The sequence below is a fragment of the Sorex fumeus genome, unplaced genomic scaffold, assembly GCF_029834395.1.
Source record: "Sorex fumeus unplaced genomic scaffold, SorFum_2.1 ptg000039l, whole genome shotgun sequence".
Classification (NCBI taxonomy): domain Eukaryota; kingdom Metazoa; phylum Chordata; class Mammalia; order Eulipotyphla; family Soricidae; genus Sorex; species Sorex fumeus.
The window spans coordinates 14,629,026-14,635,817 of record NW_026606096.1 but is presented as its reverse complement, the minus strand read 5'-3'; the positions used below and the strand labels follow the sequence as shown (position 1 = coordinate 14,635,817).

The 6,792-nt window shown below is 45.7% G+C and overlaps 1 pseudogene; it reads right to left on the bottom strand.

Moving 5' to 3' along the window:
* Positions 1-462: 462 nt before the first annotated feature.
* Positions 463-1,730, bottom strand: LOC130028437 (TAR DNA-binding protein 43-like; annotated as a pseudogene).
* Between the last annotated feature and the right edge of the window lie 5,062 nt (positions 1,731-6,792).

The following is a 6,792-nucleotide window of genomic DNA, read 5'->3' as shown; positions in this document are numbered from 1 at the left end:
AAAGAACCAAACATTGCAACACCACGATCTCCAGGGACCTTCCTACGGAGAAAATCTGTATGGTGGGGTTCAAATTAAAATGAGGAGGAAAGACTGCAGCTCTAACCAATGGGTTCCACTTTGAACATGCAAATAATTCAGGTGACAAGTCCAGGGATAAAATAATTACAGGAGAAGCCTCTTGATAGCAATTGTGGTGTTGGTTTACCTGTCAGGCTAACAGCAGTTCACTTTCAAACACTCAAGAGTTCAACCCGTTATGTAACAAAACTTAGAAAATTCCTTTAGCTTTTCTTCTTTTTCTAAATGAAAGATGTCAAAAATACTCCTGAATATACTCCACACCGAAAAAAAAACAATTTTGAAAATTCTTAGTGCGTATGTATCTTACAATATATTTACGATGAGTTTAGAAAAATTTGAATTCCCACCAGTCTCTAGCGTCTAACTGACCAGCCCAGCCTACATGCCCCAGCCCGACGACTTCGAGTCCATGCTGGAGCTGAAGTCCATGCATTGAAGCTGCTACCGGAGCCCGCATTGGAGGCCGACCCCCACCCGATGGCGGCGCCTGAGTTGGAGCCGCTGTACGGGTTGTTCCCGGAGCCGAAGGCCTGGTTGGGCTCCCTCTGCATGTTGCCCTGGCTCAAGTTGTTCCCTGACGGGCCCGACTGGTTCTGCTGACTGGCCAGCATCCCCATCATGCCCCAGCTGCTCTGCAAGGCGGCCTGGGCCGTGGCCCTCATGGTCGGGTGGATGCTGAAGGCGCCGAAGTTCATCCCGCCCCCCATGTTGCTGCTCTGCTTGTGGCCCAGCCCCGCCCCGCCGCCCCGGCTGTTCCCGAACCCGCCCTGGTTCCCAAAGCCACCCGGATTACCACCAAATCTTCTACTTCTCTCTAACTGCCTATTGCTATTGTGCTTGGGCTCCACATTGCAGATATGCACGCAGAGGATGCCTTTGATGATCAGGTCCTCGCCACACAGGGACTGGGCCACCTGATCATCTGCAAATGTGACGAAGGCAAACGCCCCCCCCCCCCCAAGGGCTTGGGGATGAACACATCGACCACCTCCCCGTACTGGCAGAAGACCTGCCGCAGCTCGTCGGCAGTCAGGTCCTGGGTGCAGCGGCCCACAGACACCTTCCTGCTCCTCAGAGGCTCATCCGGGCTTTGCTTAGAATTTGGAAGTTTGCAGTCACACCACCGTCCATCAATCATGTGTCGCTGGGACATCACCTTCACTTGGGTCTCATACTCCGTGAACCGCACAAAGCCAAACCCTCTTTTGGTGACCAGTCTTGATATCTTTTTTTTTACCTGGACCATGAGGACCTCCCCGAAGGTGCTGAAATACTCCTTGAGGTCCTGCTCGGTGGTCTTCCAGGGCAGGCCGAGCACGATGGGGTCAGACGTCTTCTGCACGGCCCTTTTCACCTTCACCTCCGACGAAGCATCAGACTACTCCATGTTCCTTTTGTCATCTTTGGGGTAGTTGACCACGTAGTCCCGGTTGCCCCAGCCCACGTCGGGCGCGTGCAGGATGCCCTCCACCAGGCGCGCGCACGCCACGCATGCACTGCGACACGGGGTTCCGGTAGCGCAGGCTGCAGGCGCCCGGGAACTGCGCCGTGACCGTGGACAGCAGCACGGTGCCATCGTCCTCCGACGGGATCTCGACGGGCTCGTCGTTCTCGTCCTCCTCCGTGACCCGGATGTACTCGGACATCTTCGCCCGCTCGGCGTCCGCTAGGTCGCTCGGAACACAGGAGGCGGCGCACGCAACGACAGCGCCCACGACCGCTCGCTCTCGGCTCGCACTAACCTTGAACACTTTGATGTATTTATTATTCATGTATTTCTATATTCTTCGTGACATCATATTCAAGTATTCAAGTATTTTACACATTCTTAAATCGAGCTCTTTGGGTTCACCAATGTCTTCTATTTTGCATAATTTTTAAATTGGATTTAATTGAAATGTCATCTTGTTGTGGGACTAGACATCTATGTGCTTTTGAATACATTAGAAAGGAATTGGTGGGACCAGAGAGATAGACAGCAGGTAAGGCACCCTACTTGCACACGGTCAACTCAGGTTCCATCTCTAGCACCCTATATAGTTCGCCGAGCCCTGTTAGGAGTGATCCCTGAGCCCAGAGCTAGGAGTAACCCCTGAACAGAGCTGGGTGTGGCATCCCACCTCAATTAAAAAAAATTGAAAAGGAAAGCAATTGGCAAGAACTAGGCTTAGAATTTAGAAAAGAAAAACATTCACTGAGGAGTTAAAAATACCCCTCCCCCCACAAAAAGAATTAGAACGATATGTTTTGCTGACTGCATTTGGAAGAGATTGATAAGAAAGAAATTGACTTTGATGCCGTAGAGAAAAGAGATGAGAGTGACTTCTTAAGTTTCCTTTCTGTCATTTTTTTATAGCCATTTACCCTGATTTACTTTACTGTTTGGACTGATTTTCTTCAATCAACCCAAAGCAGCTGCTTACTTTAGAAAGCAGAATATGTGGGAAAACATTTCAGTTCCATCATGCAATTAGTAATGACAACAAATCCAGCACTTTTGTCAGGTATGATCCAATGCTGAGGTAAGCTAGCATATGAGCACACTAAACAGAAATGATGGCCACTCAATACCTTGGTTGCAAATCACAATACCCAAAAGGAGAGAGAGAACAAAAGGGAAAGCCCTGTCACAGAGGCAGGGTGGAGAGGGGGAGGGGGTGGGAAGGTGGGAGGGGTACTGGGATCATTGGTGGTGGAGAATGGGCACTGGTGGAGGGATGGGTAACCGATCATTGTATGACTGAAATGCAAAAATGAACGTTTACAAGTATGTAACAGTATCTCATGGTGATTCACTAATAATAATAATAATAATAATAATGAATGGCTTCTTCTTCCTGGGTCTCCTGTGCTCATTTCAAGAACAGTATATTTTTCAGGTCTTAAAGTTTGAATAGCGGGATGTCAAGTGACCAAGTGAAAGAATTTCATGAGTGCTCCATGAAATTCTTTATGACATCCCTGCTGAGAATGGTGTCTATTGTTTTCCAAACATGCTGTCTCCTTCACTTTCTTTCCGCTGTTAGAAAAGATGAAGTCATGAAATTTACATACAAGTGGTATAATATGGAAAGTATCATGCTAAGCGAAATGAGTCAGAAAGAGAGGGATAGACATAGAAAGATTGCATTCACCTGGGGGATATAAAGTAACAAAGTATGAGATTAATACCCAAGAATAGCTGAGATCAGCACCAGGAGGATTACTCCATAACTTAGAGGCCAGCCGGGTATCCTAGAGGAAAGGGCAGTTCAGATAGAGAAGGGAGCACCAAATAAAGGATGTTTGGAGGATCCTCCCAGGAGGGGAGATGCATGTCGAAAGTAGACTATGGACTGAACATGTTTGCCACTCAATGCCTCTTTTGCAGACCACAACACCCAAAAGGAGAGAGAGAACATAGGGGATTGCCCTGCCACAGAGACGGGGGGATGGGGGGATGGGGGTGGGAGGGATATTATCCATGGTGGTGGAAAATGGGCACTGGTGGAGGGATGGGTATCTGATCATTGTATAATTGAAACCAAAGCACAAAAAATTGTAAATCTACAACTTTAAAAAAAATAAAATAAAATAAAGGGGAAAAAAAGAAAAAAAAAAACATCACCTATAAAAAAAAAAAAAAAAAAAAAGAACAGTATATTTTTCAGGTCTTAAAGTTTGAATAGCGGGATGTCAAGTGACCAAGTGAAAGAATTTCATAAGTGCTCCATGAAATTCTTTATGACATCCCTGCTGAGAATGGTGTCTATTGTTTTCCAAACATGCTGTCTCCTTCACTTTCTTCATTTCATACCATTTTCATCCTCAGTATGAAGAGGATCTTTGGTAACTTGGAATTATGCTATGGAGTGATCCTAGTCAGCAAGAAAGGTTGAGTTCGCCCCCCCGTGCCCCTCCCAGCCCCCCTCACCATCCATTTTATATAGGAGCTCCCTTTTTTAAAAAAATTAATTAACTAATTGATTAAGTTTTATTTTTTAATGAATCACCATGAGATACAGTTAGACTTACAAACTTTTGTGCTTATGTTTCAGTCATACAAAGATCGAGTACCCATCCCTCCACCAAGTGCCCATTCTCCACCACCAATGTTCCCAGTATCCTTCCCACCAACCCCCCTGGTCTCCCCCCCAACCCCCAATCCCCCTCCCACCCTTTCCGCTGCCATGGCCTCTGTGACAGGTGGATCCCCTTTCTCTCTCTCTCTCTCTCTCTCTCTCTCTCTCTCTCTCTTTCCCCCCCCCCCCTTTTGGGGCGTTGTAGTTTGCAATGCAGGTATTAAGTGGTCATCATGTTCGGTCTATAGTCTACTTTCAGCACACATTTCCCATCCCGAGCGGGTCCTTCAAGCATCCTTTACTTGGTGGTCCCTTCTCTATATGAGCTGCCTTTTAGGAGCTCCTCTTTGAAGAATATAAAGGTCCTTTGCCAAAAATATAAAAAGCATTATCCAATGGGATTTTCTAGATGAAATATAGGAACGAAAGAGAATGAAGCTAGCAAACTGAAGTTGGAAAAGAAGGATCCTAGAGATATCATGGGCAAGGATTACCTAAATAGGCCAGGAAAATGCTCACCAATGGAAAGATTCCTGAAACAATAATGAACAAACTCTTTTTTTTTGTCCAGCCATGACTACAATTAGCTGACCAGATGAATTGAGTCATTTCTTGTGGCTGACCTACATCTTTGGATTTTCTGTCTCTGTGTGCTTGCATGGATCACGTCTTTCTTCACTTTTTTTGTTTGTCTCATTCTCTAGTGATAATTAAAATGATAATATCAATAACAAGCACCACTTTGGGGATAAGGAAATTAAGGCTAAGAGAAATAAGACAGGAATCGTATGGCCAGAAATGGCAGCATTTGAAATCCCAGAGACAGATGCTGGGCTCTTTATGCTGAGTTACAAGGCATGACAGATTAGCAGGGAGAGTATGGGCTTGGAAACCAGGCAGTGTGGATGTGGATCTTGGTTTAGCTTCTTACTGGCTGCAGAAGCAAGTCTTTGCCACGCTGTGCTACCCTCTCCTCTGTGATGGAGAGACGATTAGAGAATATACTTCCTGTGATTGTTAGGAAACTCAATCTGGTTAAGAATGAAAGTGGCCCAAGTTCTCAGGCTAGTATGGATGACATTCACTGTCCAGTTTGCTTTCTCTTCCTTTGCTTCTTATGTTGAGTAACATAGTGCACTGCACACGATTTCTCTGCAGATGTGTCTCAACTTTACATCATGTGTGATTAGTTTTAAGAATAGACTTGTTGGGGCTGGAGTGATACCACAGCAAGTTGGGGCTGGAGTGATAACACAGCGGGTTGGGCATTTGCCTTGCATGCGGCTGACCCTGGTTTGATTCCCACTATCACATGTGGTCCCCCAAGCATCGCCAGGAGTAATTCCTGAGTGCAGAGCCAGGAGTAAGCCCTGTGCATCTCTGGGTATGACCCAAAAAGAAAGAAAAATAGACACGTTTTCATACACCCCACTAGTGTTTGTCAGTTTTTTGTTGTTGTTGTTGCTATTGTTTTTATTGAACAAATAGGCATTGAAAAAATATCAACTGCCTAGTATTATACAGCAGAGAATATTTAAGAATGTAGACTCTGGCGTCTGACTAATCTGGGCTCAATTCCCAGATCTGCCGATCTCTAGCTATGTGCTCTTGAGCAAGTGACTAAAGCAAGCAGTGCCCCAGTTTCTTTTTCCCACACTGGGGATAATAAATATTTCCTACCTGGCTTGTTTATAGTCAGGATTATATATTATTACATGACAGATGCTCAGAATACTACAGAAGTAGTTATTTTAATGTTGTTTTTCCTTTAACGGTTTATATCTTATCTCCCAGAGTAGGCCGTAAACTTTTGGGAACCAGGGACTTGGCTAATACAGCAACACTTCACTTTCCATTCATGCAAATTCCAGCATGGAATTTGCTCAGATCCGGGCTGCTCACAGTGAGGAGTCTCTGTAATGTGTTTTTTTTCTACGTGGTAACTCCATGACCCTGTTTTGCTTCCTTCTCTGAGATCATGATAAGTCACCTCTCTTATGTCAGCACTGATAGAAGACTGGAGGGCGGGAGGGATGGTTTTCAGGTCATTTGCAGCATTTCTGCTTGCGTTTCATTGGCCAGAACATTTCTCATGACCCACCTCATGCGAGTGTCTTGGACAGGACAGTTTTCCTGTGTGCCCATGAAAGCACTGAGGTAGTTTGGTTTACACAGAGCCTTTATTTAGCCATGTCAATTGAGGGCCTAACTCCCCAAAGGAAAACCGACATGTTAGTAGAAGAGAGATGGGAAAATGCTATTGGTTAGATTATTAGATTAATTATAAGTTTATTTATGTGACCCAAGTGTCTCTTCGCAGATGCTCATCTTACCACTTTTGTCTTCAGAAAAATGATAGGGGCTGGAGCGAATGGACAGCAAATAGGGTGCTTGCCTTGCACACAGCCAGTGTGGCTTAGACCCCATGTGGTCACCTGAGCACCACCAAGAGTGATCTCAGAATAGAGCCAGGAGTAAGTCTTGAGCACTGCTGGGTGTGGTTCCGAAGCCAAAAAACGAAAGGTAAAGATTTTTGGGGGGTCATACGTGGTGATGCTCAGAGGTTACTCCTGGCTCTGCACTTAGGAATCACTCCTGGCAGTGCTCGGGGGACTATATGGGATGCCGGAAATCCAACCTGGGTTGT